Here is an 11,207-nt window from a genome sequence, read left to right on the forward strand (position 1 = left end):
AATTAGATGGTGATCTGCATGAGAAATAAAGAAAAAGAAGAAATCCGTTATAATGATCATCTGTTTATAGTGATCAATTTGACCCGTCCCAAGCTGATCACTATAAGGTCTCTTTCACATATAAGCTGGTGGACTCGGTGCGATTCGGGCGGGTGAAGTTGCAACATTGTTGTGATTTTCATTTGGTTTGGTTTTCTTTCACACAGCAATTTGTCACAAGCGCAGCAAACTTTCTGAACAATATCACATGGTCGAAACAGTCACTCGTCTATTGGACAGAATAGAGAAGGGAAATCTCTCCTCTCCAGCAGGCTGGCCTGGCTGAGTGAGGGCTGACTGAACAACACAAGTGAATCCGCAAAACACGGACATGGAGCAACACCACCTGCGATATTGGGATTTCTGGTGCTACTATCAAATAATTATTTAACAAGAATGTGCCCAATATGAGCAGCAGATGAGGCAGCAAGCTGTTGAACATTTCATTCTACAGATGAGAGTAGCCTACGTACCGAAGGAGATAGGCAAGCCAGGGCCAGCTGTTGAGAAATGTGATGTTGTTATGACGACGTATGTCACGACGCAGTGCAGGTACTGTACACGTGTGCACGCCGCAGTGTTTGTTTTGCTCCCTTCTCCCGTCTTCTACTCATGATGCGCTGCATGAGTGCATCAGATGCACTGGCGCTCTTGTGTTTAGTCCGGGTTGCTTTCACACAACAAACGAACCGCGCCAGAGTTCACTTGGAAGCGAACCGAGACCCACGTTTTCAAGCGCGCCAGAGTTCGTTTGTTTGTTCCGCAACAGAGTTCGTTTGCGCTTTCACACCAGCCCAAACAAACCGAACTATCCGAGGAAACGAACTCTGGCGCGGTTAAAGCGGACTAAACAGCTTTTATGTGAAAGCGAACTAAGAGGAGTGCACTGCCTCATGGTGTTGTGTCACAAAGTGTGGTGAAATATTGACTCTTATTTCAGATGTGTATTCTTGTGTTTAAATATGCGCAAATGTTAATAGCGGTAATTATTACCAATTTACATATTTTAAACACCTCGTTATCAGACTTATGGAGTTAACGCAGTAATGAGTCCAGAGGTCACACTTCCGGTTCGTACGTGTAAAAGGCAATGGGTTTTTGTATGGGGATTTTGGTTAAACACATGAAATTAGGTCTGTGGTTAACACAAGTTTATGACACACCAAAGTTTGTGTTCAGTAAGATAATCTTCACAAACGAAAAGCACTTTTATGGATTTGAAGTTTAATAACCAAAATCCCCATACAAAAATCCCATTGCCTTTCCCCCTACGAACCAGCATGCTGGTCATTTCTGGGTAAGCCTAGAAGAATACGTCAACCCTGCGATACTCTATTCATTATTAATTCCTTTTTTGTTCTTTTTTCTCTTGTACTGTTGCTTTTCTTTGCCTTATCTATAGTTTGCTTGTTTCCTTTCTCTTGTTTTCATCATATTGTTTGCTTTGTACAGATTATTATTAATATTGGATTTCTGAGGTAGAGACACTGTATAAACCCATCTTGTGTTTCCTGTCTCTACCCGCACATTGTTTTTGCTGTATTCAATTTGTCTGTTTCTTTATATGAGCAAATAAATAAATAAAATAAAAACACTTCTGCCATCAAGGCTACATTACTAGTTAAATGTCCTTTGCTTTCATTGTTTATATATATTGTTTTCCAGCAACCATGATAAGTCTTCACATCCATCAATGTGTGCTGAAACTCCCTGTCTTGACTCAACATTCACAATAGAATCTTTGAACGTTCTAAACTGGACTCTGCCTGCTTTATTCTTCAAGTGAACCAGTGAGTGGGGAACAAATTAACCAGGTGGAAGAACTAGTTTTTAGCTGTCATTAGTGTATCAGCCTCAGGAGATGTTTGTGTGGTAGCTACACTGTATCAGCCTCAGGAGATGCTTGTGTGGTAGCTACACTGTATCAGCCTCAGGAGATGTTTGTGTGGTAGCTACACTGTATCAGCCTCAGGAGATGCTTGTGTGGTAGCTACACTGTATCAGCCTCAGGAGATGCTTGTGTGGTAGCTACACTGTATCAGCCTCAGGAGATGCTTGTGTGGTAGCTACACTGTATCAGCCTCAGGAGATGCTTGTGTGGTAGCTACACTGTATCAGCCTCAGGAGATGTTTGTGTGGTAGCTACACTGTATCAGCCTCAGGAGATGTTTGTGTGGTAGCTACACTGTATCAGCCTCAGGAGATGCTTGTGTGGTAGCTACACTGTATCAGCCTCAGGAGATGCTTGTGTGGTAGCTACACTGTATCAGCCTCAGGAGATGCTTGTGTGGTAGCTACACTGTATCAGCCTCAGGAGATGCCTGTGTGGTAGCTACACTACTGCTGCTGCTGCTGCTGCTGCTGCTGTTGTGTCTTGACCAGTGGGCATTTCAGCCTGCCTATTTTTGACGCCTATGCGGAAATTGCATTCTTTCAAATGGCCAGTGGGGTCGCAGCTTGTGTAGCACTCCCGGGAACATCCATTCAACTATATGGGAAACAAGCCAACTTGTCTCTCGGTCTAGGTCATAAATAAACACTTTCCAAATTAGTGTATGGTCTGAAAAAAACAATTTCAAGTCTTTTTCATGCTCTAACGCGCTCCGTTTTCCAAATGATAGCCCCATTTCGAGGAAAATTGACGACAAATATCGGATAATAAGAACAGTAATACTTCCGAACGGTAGAGGCAGCAATGTGCCGCAAGGCATCAGGTAGCAAGTAATAGTTGAGCAAATTATCCGAAAATAGCGTTACTTTATGATATTTTAATAATGTTAGTAGACACACGTAACTATATAGATACCATACATCTAACGTCCATAACATGGCGGACCATTTAACGTTATTTATACCGTTAGATAAAGCCTTAAGCCTTCTCTGTATTCAGACATTCAGACCATTGGATTCAGCACAGAAACCGGAGTACGTTATAAGGTTTTAAATAGAGTCACGTTATAAACAACTAACCAACGCTGGGGGTCCGTATGGAAACAGTGTTACTCGAAATGGTTAAAAGTTAAATCAATTTGGTCATTCAGTGCCGTTTTACTGCAATGTAAAGTAAGTAGCGTTAGCCGATACATTAGCCAAAGTAGCTGACTACCCATAATGCATTACGGCGATAAGGGAGACAGAGCAAATCCGGAAACTCCCCCGGCAGCCGCTAGGGGCAGCCGCCCCCTCCCCTCGTACTTCCGTGTAGCATTCATTCATTCAACCAATCAAACGAAATCAAACAATATCCGGAAGTGAGCTTCATTTTGCTGTGTCAAAGTCAATGAGCTATGTTGGTCCATTATATATAGGTCAATGGTCTTGACTGACATTAGGTGAACGTTGCTCTCCTGACTGATGAGGCTGCTTTAACGTCTGCCAGGCCCCCATGCGCCACAGAAAACACACGGCGACATCATCTAGTTGGCTTGTCAATCAAATCTGATGCTCTAATACAAAATAACCCTAACCCAACAGGATTGTTGTTGCTAAACTCACCCGCTCAGTAAACTGCCATTGTTAAAGTTAAAGGTGTTAAAGTCAGTTTGAAGCGGGTCAGTCCCGTTTGTGCCGCTTTGCGCTATGAACTCTTTAGGCTACTACTGACTATTTACGAACGCACCCTTTGCAGATTTTCATTAATATTCATTTTCATTTTCTCTGGAAGTGGATCACCACTTATTTGTGCTGTTATGGTTATTAGTTTAGTCACTCACGTCTACACTAGCTTCACTGCTGCTACTTTTAGCTAAATCTCGCTTCACCCAAAATGTTATTCACATAAAAAGACTATATCCACAATGCTAATTATTTTAGAGGACTGCATCTTGAACTGGAGACATCAAATGGAATTGACGGTTTTGCTAACTACAGTGTATGACCTGTGATGGTGGTGGTAAAAACAGCTCACTGCCATAACAGCTACATGACATGTAGCTAAGCAACACGATTGAGGGATGGCTAACATTCATATGCTAACTGTAGCTGCCTGGTAGCCAACAATGCAAACTATGCCTATAATAACTGACAGCATTTAATTTTCACACGTTTGAAAAGGGGGATTGATGCTCTACTACTAATGCTCTACTGCCATGAATTTTGTAAAACAAATATTAATAATCATATATAATCATAATTGTCATAATGATTTTAGGGTTGTCCCGATACTGGCCTATTTTGCTGTACTCGAAACCACTTTACACCTATGGCTCACACAGCAGAGAAGCTTGGCTGTAGTGTTCACTATGACAGTGTGTTTGTTTGCATATCTGCCTGGAGCGCTTTGTGAGGAGAAATAAAAAGCTATCAGGTCAGTAATCAGCTGATGCCTGCACCGCATCACTCGCCCATTCACTGTCTGAGGTCAGACTACTAGCAGTTAGCCGCGTACCCTGCAACAAGATCGAACACTTTCTGTTCAATTTACAGGTTAACATTAGTTGCTCTTCTAGCAGACAACACAGTGCTGTGGAACAAGCAAAGGCTTACCAGATCGTTGTAATACGTGCTACGTGTCCCGTAATCCATACTGCCTTAAAGTTTAACGTTTTAAAAGTGGAACGTAACGTTAATGTCTGTGAAATTAGCGACAATTTTTACAATTTCACTTCCGGTTTATTTGTTTTTCCTTCAAAATAAAAGCACGATAAAGTTCGTTTTTACAATAAACATTAAAGTAGTAATCTAACTATGAACATAATGAACATGAGGAACCTCTACCTCTAGTTTAATGTTTGAATGAAAATAGACCAGCAGAACAAATACAAAGGAAATGCACAGATATGTGGTTCAAATGGTTGATTCATAGCATACTTTATTTAATGGGAAACCTTATTTCCTTATTTAATCAGAAACTTTTGATTATAAGGCATCAAGAGAAGAGACAATCAAGTATAGCCATTATGTGAAATTTGTGTGGTCTTGTGAAAACTAGGTACTTCTGCAGATATATACTAAAGAAAATGACTAAAACCCATAATATTTAATAGTTATCTTTTAATTAACCATAAGGGATAAAGAAAACAACGTTGTCAACCCAATTAATACTCCGTATCGGTATTCGGTATCGGCAAGTACCCAGATGCCAGTACTCGTACTCGGTCAGCAAAAAAGTGATATCGGGACATCCCTATATATTTATATACTGTGTATATATATATATTATATATATACTGTGTGTGTATATATATATATATATATATATATATATATATATATATATATATATATATATATATATATATATATATATATATATATATATATATATATATATATACACACATATAAGGCTGTACATGCATGTGTACATACAGGCTGTATATACATATATAAGGCTGTGTGTGGCTGCTCTAACCTGCTAACATGGCCGCCGAAATGAAAACCAACAGGTTCCACCAAACACATGCTGCTCATGCAGGATGTGTCCCGGGTGTTACAGTGTAGTTGGAGCAATTTAACTTCCCAAGAAACATCTGTGTGACTTCCATCGTAGCCACACATCATCATTCAATCAGAATCCTACCTGAACAGGTGTTTACATTCACCTGTGTCACTCACAGGCTTCATTCAGCTGCCTGCTGCTGCTCAACACAAACGCATGCCTGATTCAACAATAGACCCTTCTCATGGGGGCCATTTTGTGTCAAAAAGGCAGGATAAACACAGGTGCAAGCAAAACACTAATGATGGTTTCAAACTTCCATGATTGGAATTTGGAGTTATTTCAGTGGGTGTGAGTACTTGCCTCCTTCAGCCAATCAGTGTCGCCAAATCCAGTCCTTAAGCCAATCAGTTAAATCAAAATCCAAAATCCACTTGGAAGATCAGTAAAAACGTAGAAACTCCGCTGTTGCATACTCCTGTGTCCTGTTGTTGTGTCATTGTTGTTGAGTCTATTTCTACCATAACTGCACTTATCGCTGTCTAAACTTGACCAACGTTGATGTTACTGCTCGAGCCGCAAAGCCCTGGGAGCAGCCATTACTGCTTTGCCGATGATTGGCCGGTTACCATGTCAACTACGAGACGGCTCCCTGATTGGTGCACTATGGAATTTCTGAAAACACCTGCAGCCCCGGTCCCACAGAAAGAAAAACAAAAAAGAAAAGTGAGTTGACGTGAGCGGATGGTTTACCAGGCTAGGAGTTCACTAGCTGTCGTAGACAAATGTCCAATGTGGGAATGAGACCATGAGCGTTTTGCTGGAGTTGTGGCGCGCTCCCGTCATCTCAATCGTTTGGTGTACATACAAACACAAGTCTTGTTGATTCTCAGTTGATTTAATATGCTATTACATTGTTATCCATTTACATTTTCACACTCTTTTACAAAACAGAATGACACCAATAACATCATAATTGGTACAGTATGTAAATGTATCCCAACACGTCTGAGGAATGTGACTTTCCATGAGTCCCTGACGCGTTTTCAACAGTTTGTTGTTTACACAGTATTTACACATCTGAACTGAGCTAACGGACACCTGGACCCGGTACAGGAACCACGTGTTTGTAGCCATCTTATGCCGCCTTCCAGTTGTTCTGGGAACTAGGAATTTACCAGCTCACTTCACGGGAACGCCCCTGTGAGTTACCTGAACTGCAGTTTTCCTGAACTCGGGGGAACCTCACCAGCCCTGACCTCAAAATCCAAGATGGCACCTCCGTGCTTCAACAGTAGTGAAAGCTGTAGTAATAGTAGTTCATTAGTACTTCTGACTTATTTGTCTCATTACATCACTTGTACACACGGTACTGTCTACATTGTATCTATGTTGCTAACGTGTTTGTATGTGCAAAATACTGCGTAATGCATTGACCTGGCTAGAGCTAACCTGGCTGCTTTTGCGACTGTTTTACTGGAACGCGGTCAACTTGGGTGTGACGTCATTCAACTGTGAAATTCCTAGTTCCCAGTGCAACTGGAATGCACCATTAGTTTGGAGTGTGTGCGTCTCCTTTGTGGATTTAATGCAGGGGAAACTCCCAGCATGCACAGCACTGGGACAGGACAGAAAGTGCAGTCCCTCCCCCAACCTGCTATTTTTGCTTCATGTTTAAAAGGGCACTGGCCCAAACCTACATGTGTTCAGTTCAACATACAACACAACCAGCCTACATGTGTTCAGGTCAACATACAACACAACCAGCCTATGGACAAATGTTTAAAGGGATAGGCCAACCTTTTGAGAGATTCACCTATTTGCCATATTGCCCATACATAGATAACCAATGCCTTTACCATCACTCTGCATACAGTGCACTGTGAGGCACAGCCATCCAGTTAGTTAGATTCGCAAATGCGCGCGTGTACAGCGCCTCATGGCAAACAAGGAAGTAACTTGAGTTACTCTTGCTTAGTTTGGCTAATCTGTTTAGTTCTCGGTGTGTGGATTTACTATCAAAATGACCGTTTCACGGAACTTTGGATTATTATTTCATCAAGTGGTGAGTACACGAGTCACAACATGTAAATGTGAGTGTTTGTGGCGCTGTTGCAATGTGTATTTTGGGCGACTGAACGGGAGTATGCAGCTGTACCGATCACCCCCATTGTAGCACTAGCTAAGTAGCAGCGATGGCTACCGCTCTTTGTAGGGCACGCAGATTGAAAATAAAACCATCAACAATATGATAAATGGCCTAAACTCCCAAAATGTTGGCGTATCCCCTTAAACCTGATATATAGGCTAACTGGGTTGGATTTAAACACACCTGAACACCAATTTATCCGCTGGATCATAGTAAGTCATATGGCACAAAAATAAGTTAGTGGTACCATATTAAGTCACTACAACCCTACTGTAGTAAGTCAATGGGACAACAGGAAGTCAAATTGACCATAATTCAGTTGTACCAGCGTAATTCATTGGGGCCATAATAAGTCATGGGACCACAGTAAGTCAGTGTGGCCATAGAAGTCATGGGACCATAGAAAGTCCATAGGACCATAATGAGTCACTTGGACCATAACAAGTCAATGCGGCTGGATAAAGTCAATAGTAAGTTCATAGGACCACAGTAAGTCAGCGGGACCATGATATGATACGTAAATGGGCCCATAGTAAGTCAGTGGGAGCATAATCAGTCATTAGGGCCTTATGAAGTCAGTGAGGCCACAGGAAGTCAATGGGACCACAATAAGTGAATGGGACATAATGTCAGTGGGACCATATTTTATTTGACCTTTATTTATACAGGGTGGGGCCCTTGAGAGCAAGCTCTCATTTTCAAGGGTGCCCTGTTACAATAAACATTTATAAAAACCACAATATGTCAATGGGACCACTAAGTCAATGAGGCCACACAAAGTTGGTGGGACTCCAATAGGTCAATGAGACCAAAGGAAGTCAGTAGGTCCAAGGGACCATAGTAAGTCAATGTGACCATAGTAAGTCAATGGGACCATAGTATGGCAGTAGGACCATATAAGTCCAAGGGACCATAGTAAGTCAATGTGACCATAGTAGGTCAATGGGACCATAGTAAGTCAATGGGACAAGGGTCATCGTAGTGATGAGGTGCCTCTGGGAAATCAAGTGCTGTAGATGTGGAAACAGGGCCACTGCCAGCCAGCAAATGACAAACATTTCTCAAATAACATCCATCTATCTGTCAATATGGCTTATACTAATGTTAAACACAGCATGTTTAGTGGTAAGTACTGTATCATGCGTATGGTCAGCTTAGAAATCTGTCTAAGGGTGCTTTCTCACTGGTGCCCCAGTAACGTTCCCCAGCACACTTCTCCCCAAATTGACCCCAGTTTCGGAACGTTTGATGAGTGTGAACATTGCGTTCCGCTCCTGGGAAAAAGTGGTCCAGACCCCAGACCACCTTTTCACGCTTTGGCGGAACACTTGCGAATGTGAACGCCTACTGTTCCGAACCACATAGAGTCTAGACCAGAGGTTCTCAAATGTTTTTCAGCCAAGGACCTCTTACAAGATAGAAAATATACCGCGGACCCCCTCATTCTGATTTGTGATTTTGGGCTAAGCTTAATTGTTTCCACGGTAACGTGCTTGACTTTTAATTTGATAGGTTTGTTATTAGAATGTAATCCATGAACCATTTTAGATTTAAAGCATAAACTATTTTCGTTGAACTATGAAGATTTTGCAAAAAATATATATATATATTTTTTTTTTATTACATTACATTTACATTACGTCATTTAGCAGACGCTTTTGTTTTGTCCAAAGCGACTTACAATATCACAATTTGTCAACAGTCCAGAAAACCACTATGCAACACAATAAATGACAGCCAAGATATTTTGATAGACTAGCACCATGTAGGAAGTAGTTTGAGAAGGAATAAGTAACATGTAGCATTTTCTTTTTAATTATAAAAAAAAAAAAAATGTACTTGAAAACTTTTCGCGGACCCCCTGGCAAAGTGCCACGGACCCCTGGGGGTCCGCAGACCCCCATTTGAGAACCACTGGTCTAGACAACACACAGGTGAGGATACACTCCGGGTGTAGTTGATGATGCAAGTGCACTCTGTTCCGTTTCCGAGCGCGGAAGAAATGTAATGTAAAAGCTGACCAGCGGGGGAGAGGGGACAATCGTGCCCGGGCACGGAACGGAACGGAACGGAAGGAATCGTTCCCAGTGAGAAAGCAGCCTAGTAATCTGCGGATGGTTCAAATAACATCCATCTATCTGTCAATATGACTTCTGCTAATGTTAAACACAGCATGTTTAGTGGTAAGTACTGTATCATGATGTTAAACACAGCATGTTTAGTGGTAAGTACTGTATCATGATGTTAAGAGCACCTTGATAAAGTTCACAGTGGTATGAGAACATTTCCAAACATCAAGCTCAATACAAACAGAGGGGCTCAACTCAGAAAGCAAAGGAAGAGACAAAGAGAGCTGAAAAAGACTTGAAAACCTTTAAGAATAGCCAGCCTGTGTTCTAAAGACACAGCTTGTTCTTTAGAGATGGCTTTTCTTCCCCAGTTGACAGAAACAAAAGTGTCATTTCTCCCCCTCCTCCTGTCTCTCTGTCTTGAAAATATTGGTAGAAAAGACAGTGAAGATGAGGACGTGTCATAAGTGTGGCTGCTCTCTCTAATATTAACATGAAGGCACCTACAGCATCTCTCAGAGGAGAAAGAGAAGGGATAGAGACACTGCAGAGCGCGTCATCATTCAGAAACCACGCCCAAAACGGGGGGAAACAAAAACTCCCCCACCAATCCTGACGTTCTCCTATGTCACGTGTTGCACACAAAGATCATATATACAGAAGATGAACACTCCAACTAACTTCCTTGACAGCTAGATCCACATTGTTCTTCTCGCAAATTCTCAATGGCTTCCTTGTTTTGCTCGGGAGTACAAAAAAACGTTAATTGTCGATTTTCTTACATTTGTTGTCTGTGCAGCCCACCACACAACAGCTTTTAGCTATGTTTAATTCAAGGAAAATGACGCTGGTGTATGGAAGTGAATGGAGCGGTTTCCCCTGTGATGGGCGTGGCCTATTTCATGCAGTGTCTCAATGCAAAGAGTAACGGACAAGAGCACAGGGCGTGTCAAGCAGAAGGAATGGGCATGAGATAGCTAAAGACACAGAGCATCCAAACTAGACCAACATTATGTGGAGAGTTAAACAGAGCAGCTGCAGTAATAGAAGAGTATTGCTAAGTGCAGTCAAATCCCTGTATATTCCCCGCATAAATGTTATTCAGCAAAATGTATTACACACGCAAACTAACCACACAGGCCAATCCAACATAGCAAAATACAATGCTCCCACATTTCAATAAGGCACAATAGCGCAAGTATTTTGTTCGACTAAAAAAAAGTACCAATCTCGGAAATGAAAGCAGAATTTCAAAAGACGAAGGCTCCTTGAATGAGGAGAAGGGAGAAGTTCCACATGACAGAGTAGACTTGGGATTCTGCTGAGGGGGAAGGGGTGGACGGTACCAACAATCCAACAAATAAAGATCTGTCTTAGCTGGATGTCTGAACCTCCATATGACCATCCACTCCCTTTATACTGGGGGTCAACACAGACCCATTCAAATTGCATCTGGACAAGAACAAGGGTGAAGCCATCTCTTCACCATTCAGGAACTGACCAAACGTAAAAGGGGAGAAAGTAATGAAAAGGTATGGAGTATTGGCAGGAAGGAGGGAGCTCTTGGTTG

The sequence above is a fragment of the Poromitra crassiceps genome (genome assembly GCF_964638095.1).
Source record: "Poromitra crassiceps genome assembly, chromosome: 16".
Taxonomy (NCBI): domain Eukaryota; kingdom Metazoa; phylum Chordata; class Actinopteri; order Beryciformes; family Melamphaidae; genus Poromitra; species Poromitra crassiceps.